Below are 7,663 nucleotides of genomic sequence, written 5' to 3' on the forward strand. Positions count from 1 at the left end.
CAAAACCAGGTATAACTGTGGGTAAATTTTAGCTTTTTGCCACAGTTGTGTTCCTGGTTGTGTTTGAAGCAAAGTATTTCACTTAAAAAGTTGTGTTTATTGTTGGTGATTTCCTACCAATGTACACAACTTTTGTTAAAAGGTGAAATACTTTGCATAAAACACAACCAGGTACACACCTGTGGCCTAAAGGTAAAAATAGTAAGACCATGACAAGATAGCCAACTTTGGTTGGCAAAGGTATATACTGTTGGTCCAGAAGGTACACAAGTTTAGGGCAAAAATCTCTCACACTCTGTCATCCCAGTGTACTCTGCCTTGAGGTGACATAAAGTATAGTGGAAAATTGTCCCTGAAACCGTCACAGAACTTCTAGTGGTAATATTTCCAATGACAACATCCATCTTCGCCAGTAACTTGCTCTTCTCTCCAACCTGCACTTTCTTCTCTACAACCTGTCAAAGAAGGGCTGTAGGAACATGCTATATCTAGTTTTCCAGTAGCCAATCCCGTTCGGAAGGCCACAAGGGTCAATTTTAAAAACCGGATCCGGCGTAATCCGTCGAAAAACGGATAGAAAAACGGATGAACCGGATGAGACGGATCCGGTTTTGTCTGTCAAGAAAAAGACGGATTCGGCAGAAAACCGGATCCGTCACATCCGGTTTTACTAAACATTTGCCGGATCCGGCGTTCCGGCACGACGCCGGATCGCGCCTGACGCCGAAAACCTGATGTGTGAAAGTAGCCTAACAGTGTTTTTCGGAGTCCATGACAGCACCACCTGAGAGAGGGGATCCGCCCTTCAGGAACAGGAAACCTACCGATACAAAAGGGCGGCTCCCACGCATCAGTTGGATTACAGAGCACAAGAGTACCACAATGGTTAATAGCAAATTTATATACAGTACTTTTGCACAACTATTCCTTACCAGTGTACATACAAGAGGAAGAAGTGCACACCCAAATTTAAACTAAAGGGAGGGAATATACGGGTGCTGTCATGGACTCCGAAAAACACTGTTAACCGGTGAGTAACTAAGACTTTATCGGTCGTCCATGGCAGCACCACCTGAGAGAATTACAGAGAGTAAAACTATTTAGGGAGGGACTACAGCCTGCAGTACCCTTATACCAAAAGAGAGGTCTGTGGAAGCACCCAAGTCTAGCCTATAATGACTATAAAAGGTGCTCGGAGAGGACCAAGTAGCCGCCTTACATATCTGGTCAATGGACACTTCTGATCTTTCGGCCCACGAGGTCGCCATGGCTCTGGTGGAATGCGCCCTCAGCTTCCGGGGTGGTGACCTGCCTTTTGAGGTGTATGCTATTGAGATCGCTTCTCTAACCCACCTGGCTAGTGTACTTTTTGACGCTCTACAACCTTTCCTAGGGCCTTGATGAGAGACAAACAGGGCATTATCTTTTTTCCAGGGATCGGTAACTGCCAGATATTCTATGAGGCATTTCCTAACATCCAAGGTGTGAAGCTTCTCTTCCTTCTCATTAGCTGGATTAGGGAGAAAAGATGGAAGGACTATCTCCTGTGTCCTATGAAAGCTGGAAACTACCTTAGGTAAATACGCCGGATCAGGTCTGAGTATTACCCTATCGTCCTTGAACTGTATATAAGGAGGACGTCTAGATAATGCCTGGATGTCGCTTACCCTACGAGCTGAGGTTAGAGCTACCAGGAAGGCTACTTTGAGGGACAGGTTCTTTATGGAAGCTGATGAGATAGGTTCGAATGGGGCTTCTGTCATAGCCGTGAGGACTAGGTTCAAGTCCCACGGCATGAATCTATCTTTCGCTATTGGCCTGGATCTGCTGCCTTAATGAATCTACTGATCCAGTAATTACCCGCGATGTTGCAGCTAAAGAGGGCCCCCAAGGCTGATACTTGTACTTTAAGGGTACTAGTGGAGAGCCCCATATCCAGACCTTTCTGAAGAAACTCTAAGATTTGGTTTACAGGTGCTGAAGCGCCAGCGACCACTCCAGAGTTCTGCAGGAATTTTTTCCAAATTCTGACATAGATTTTGGTAGTGATGACTTTTCTACTTTTAAGTAGGGTGTTAGTCAGGTCTGGGGAGAAGCCTTTTTCTCTCAGCAGTGTCCGTTCAAACTCCACGCCGTCAGATGTAGGCCAGCCACCAGAGGATGGAACACTGGGCCCTGGGATAGGAGATCCGGGATGTCCGGAAGGACCCAAGGTTCGGACACCGACATGGTCCTGAGGCAAGAAAACCAAGCCCTCCTGGGCCAAAATGGAGCGATAACTATCACCCTTGCTCTGTCTCTCCTGATTTTCTTCATCACCAGGGGTAGTAGCGATAGGGGAGGGAAGGCGTATGCTAGCCCGAAGTCCCACTTTATCAGAAAGGCATCTACTGCCAGGGGGTTCTCTCTGGGATTTAGGGAGCAAAATTGTTTTAATTTTCTGTTTTCCCTGGTAGCGAAGAGGTCTACCTCTGGTTGTCCCCATTTTTGTACAATCAGGTCGAAGATGGAGGTGCTTAGGGACCATTCTCCTTGTTTTAGTGGATTGCGGCTTAGGAAATCTGCTGTGATATTTTCCTTCCCTTTTATATGTAGATCTGTTAAAGATTGAAAATGCTGCTCTGCTAGCAGGAATAGCCGTTCTGCCACATTCATCAGGGGCTTGGAACGAGTCCCGCCTTGATGGTTGATATAAGCCATGGTGACCTGATTGTCGGAGAACACTCGCACATGATGGCCCTGTAGATACACAAGTAGCTCCTTAGCTGCCTGCTCTACCGCTGTCAACTCTTTCAGATTAGATGACATTTCTATCTGATGATGCTCCCATAGGCCCTGGACTAGGATCTCCCCCATATGAGCCCCCCAACCGGAAGGGCTAGCATCCGTGGTGATTATGCGGGATATGTCATACTCCCAGGGGACCCCTTTGGATAAATTATCCTTGACTAGCCACCACTCTAGGGACTCCCTTGTGTTTCGGGACAAGGTTAGCTGGTCCTCTAAGTAACCCTCAAGGATTCTCTGATGCCTTAAGACCTCGCCCTGCAGTTTTCTTGTATGAAACTGTGCCCACTGGACTGCCGGGATACAGGACGAGAGGGAACCCAGAAGGGACATGGCTTTCCTAAGGGACATGGTAGGGTTATTGGAAGCGTTCAGGACCTGATAGTGTAGGCGAACAAGCTGCTCCGGGGGCAGACGGCATTCCTGTTTCTCAGAGTCTAGGATCAGGCCCAAGAATTGTTGGACTCTCACCGGCTGTAACCGAGACTTTATAATGTTAAGCAGCCATCCTAACCCCTCTAGGGCAGACATTGCCCTTTGTAGTTGTTCCAGACAATGTTTTGCTGTTTTCCCTACGATCAGGAAGTCATCTAAGTAGGGGATCACAAGAATGTCCGATTCACGTAGATGGGCCATAACTTCCGCTACAACTTTGGTAAACACACGGGGAGCGACTGCCACCCCAAAGGGGAGGGCCGCATATTGGAAATGTTGGACTGACCCATCCAGCTGAACCGCCACTCTGAGAAACCGCTGATGGGCTGCATGAATGGGCATATGGTAGTAAGCGTCTTTTAAATCTAACACCACCATAAAACAGTTTTGAAACAGTAATTTTATTGTTGATTTAATTGTCTCCATCTTAAACGGGCGTATGACCAGGAATTTGTTGAGGGATTTAAGGTTTATTATAGTCCTGAAGGACCCATCTGGTTTGTGGACCAGGAACCGCGGGGAGTAAAACCCTTTCCCCGTTTCCTCCTCTGGGACCACCGTTAGGACCCTCTTACGGCAGAGATCATGCACCTCGGCCTCCAGGGCAGCTTGTTCTGGTGTGGAAGACCTGAGCGGGGTGACTTTAAATCGATCTTGGGGGACCCGGGCGAATTCTAGGCGTAGACCTGCAGCTATCACCCCCAGTATCCATTTACTATTGGAAATCAAGAACCAGGCTGGGTAGAAGGCAGCTAGTCTCCCCCCTACCGGGGCAACTAGTCATTGGGGGGGGGTTTTAGTGTCACATGCTGGACCTTCTTGACGCCCCCCTCCTCCGAACATGAAACCTGTACCTCTCCTTTTGTCCTCCCATCTGCCCTGATCTCTGGACGGCCCTCTACGGAAATAGCCTTTCCTGGTAAAGGGACGTCTGTAAGAAGGATTCGGTAGACTGGGGAACTTCTTTTTATCATCCCCGGCTTTCTCTAAGAGTTCATCCAAGACTGGGCCAAACAGATATTCACCCTCACATGAAATGGAGCAGAGTCGTGATCTGGCCTGGATATCTCCCGGCCAGCATTTTAACCAAAGGGCCCTTCGAGCTGCATTAGATAAACTCGCAGTTCTGGCTGCCATCCTCGCAGAGTCCGCTGAAGCATCCACAAAAAAAGCTGCCGCACTTTGGATGATTGGCAGCGTTTTCTGGATAGAAGCTCTTGAGACTCCGTCCTTTAATGGGAATCCAATTGGTCTAGCCAGACCATCATGGATCTGGCCATACATGTGGCAGCTATCGCTGGTCTTAGAGCACCTGCTGACATCTCCCAAGTACCCTTCAAAAAGGAGTCCCTCAGGCTTGTGGTGAAGTCCGGCGTTTCTTCCGCTACCTGTATGGACGGGGGAGAGTGTAAGGGCCTGTCAATCTACCCCAGGGCCAACGTCCCCTTCCACCCCTACCGTTTGTCTCACGCATGGCTGACACAACTTTTTAGGGTGGCCGTCCGGCAAGGGGCAACTACAGAGGGCACATTCCCTGTGCTTCTGTTTTCCCGTAGCTTTCCTCCCCTGCGAACAAAACATAAGGGAACACTGCATCAGGGTACATTACGGAGATCTCTTACCCATGCAGATGAGGCAGGTACCGGATCACGGAGGGAGGCAGGAGGGTCCTTTAGCCTGGAGGAACTTCTGTGGCTTTGTTCGCCCGTCCGTTTCTTCTTCTGCTGGCCACTCGCATGTGGTTTCACTGTGACCTGTTTCTGTGGGTGCTCCTGCACCTCGTCCAGTTGCTCTATGGGGGCTTCTGTCGTATCCATCGCTGGCCTTCAGAAGCACCCCAGCAGCGTCACCCCCTGCCTTTTAAGGCCTCCTTGTCTGGGTCAGCAGGGTTCTGGGGCGCACCTCCCACCCGGGACCCCCCCGTGACCCTCCCCCCGCAAGCTCCGGTCCTCTCTCCCCCCCCGCCCCGGCCACCGCGCGCCGCCCAGTACCGCCGTGCACACGCGGCGCGCGCCGAAAGCCGGCCGGCACCCGACTTCCGGTTTCGGCGTCCCCGGCCCCGCCCCCTCCGCCGCGTCACTTCCGCCGCCCGTCGAGGCCTGCGGGGGACGCGCAGAAGGAGCCGGCACGGCGCCCCCGGCTCAGGCCAGGCCACAGCCCCCATGCGCCGGCCCGGCCGGAAGAGGGAGAGCGGACCACGGGGAGAGCACACCAGGAGGGGCCCGGGACATACATACCTCCTGGTGCGGCAATATGGAGGCGGCTGTCCACCGGACCCCTGGCTCCACCTGCTCTCACCACCGTCGTGGTGACCTACCCGGCCCCACCGTGGCGCTTCCAGGGACCCGAGCTTGACCGAGGTAGGAGACCCCCTCGCTACCTGGGTTGGTCAGCCGGCCTGGGAATCCCTCGGCGACTCCATGATGGACGATCTGAAGGAAGTCCCGTCCTCTAGGAACAGGAAACCAACTGATGCGTGGGAGAGGTGCCGCCCTTTTGTATCAGTAGGTTTCCTGTTCCTGAAGGGCGGATCCCCTCTCTCAGGTGGTGCTGTCATGGACGACCGATAAAGAGAAACCAATCACAAACTAAAATGTTTCTATACTAATGCACAAAGCATGGGCAACAATCAAGGAGAACTGGAACTACTAACGCAGGAAAAGAAATATGATGTCATTGGAATCACTGAAACTTGGTGGAACAATACACATGATTGGAATACAAGGCTAGAAGGATACAACTTATTTGCAAGAAACAGACTTGATAAACAAGGAGGAGGTGTCGCATTGTATGTTAGAAACGCGTATATCTGCACAGAGATTGAAGCTTCAGAGACTGGGAGTTCTGTGGAAACTGGGTAAGAATACAAGGACAGAACAATGGAAAGGACACCATTGTAGGCATTTACTATAGGCCGCCAGTGCAAGCTGAAGATATGGATGAACTCTTTATGCATAAAATGGCCAAGTTCTCCAAAAAATATGACATAGTTGTCATGGGAGATTTCAACTATCCTGACATTTGTTGGGAATCTCTCTCAGGCAAAACTAACAGGTCAAGGAAAATCTTATCCTCTCTTGCTGACAACTTTATGTTCCAAAAGGTAGGGGAGAAAACAAGGGGATCTGCTACCTTGGATCTAATCCTTATAAACAGGGAGGAAATGGTTGAGGAGGTAAAAGTGGCTGGGACCCTAGGAGGTAGCGACCATGCTATTTTAGAATTTTGGATAACTAGAGAAGGAAGACCTGTGAAGACTCAGACGTCAAGGTTAGATTTCAGAAAGGCAGATTTTAAGGGATTCAGAAAGAGAATTGGAGGGATCCAATGGCTGGATATCCTTAAAGACAAAAATGTCCAGGAAGGATGGGAAATCTTGAAAAATGAAATTCTCAAAGCACAATTGTTAACAATTCCGAAAAGAGGGAAGAATAGGAAGCATTTAAGGAAACCAGGATGGATGAACACAGAACTTAAGCACATGCTAAAAAGGAAGAAAAAAATGTTTATAAAATGGAAAGAGGGAGGCATATCTAAAGAAGAATATAATGCTGTCTGCAGAACCTGCAGGGCACAAATCAGATTATCTAAAGCTGACAATGAATTGAGGCTTGCAAGAGACGTCAAAAGCAATAATAAAGGATTTTGGGGATATGTCAAAAGTAAAAGAAAAGTCAAAGATGCTATAGGATTTTTACAGGATGAAAATGATGAAATGGTAAGACAGGATGATGAGAAGGCCGAACTTTTAAATTCCTATTTTGCATCTGTCTTCTCTCAGAAAGGAAATGTAACATCAACTGTTCTTCACTGTCCTATTAAGGGAGTAGAAGAATCCAGGATGTCTATAAACAGAAAGATAGTGAGGAAACACTTAGCTAACCTAAATGAATTCAAGTCTCCAGGTCCAGATGAATTACACCCCAGAGTACTGAAGGAGATAGCAGAAGAAATTTTTGAACCCCTCTCCATAATCTTTGAAAATTATTGGAGAACAGGAGAAGTCCCAGAAGACTGGAGAAGAGCAAATGTTGTTCCTATCTTCAAAAAGGGGAAGAAGGTGGACCCAGGCAACTATAGGCCGGTGAGTCTGACTTCTATACCAGGAAAGATCTTTGAACAAATTATTAAACAACATGTATGTCAGTACCTGGATAAGAATGAAGTGATTAAACAGAGTCAGCATGGGTTTGTAACTAATAAGTCATGTCAGACTAACTTAATTTCCTTCTATGACGGTATCACTGATTGGTTGGATCAGGGAAATGCTGTAGATATAGTATATCTTGACTTCAGCAAAGCATTTGACAAAGTATCTCACACAATCCTTATTGAAAAAATGACTAAGTATGGAATGGACAAGGCAACTGTTAGGTGGATTCATAACTGGCTTAGTGATGGGACCCAAAGAGTGGTCGTAAATGGCTGCACATCCAGTTGG

The sequence above is a fragment of the Dendrobates tinctorius genome, unplaced genomic scaffold (assembly GCF_039654945.1).
Source record: "Dendrobates tinctorius isolate UK_male_01 unplaced genomic scaffold, ASM3965494v1 ptg000047l, whole genome shotgun sequence".
Taxonomy (NCBI): domain Eukaryota; kingdom Metazoa; phylum Chordata; class Amphibia; order Anura; family Dendrobatidae; genus Dendrobates; species Dendrobates tinctorius.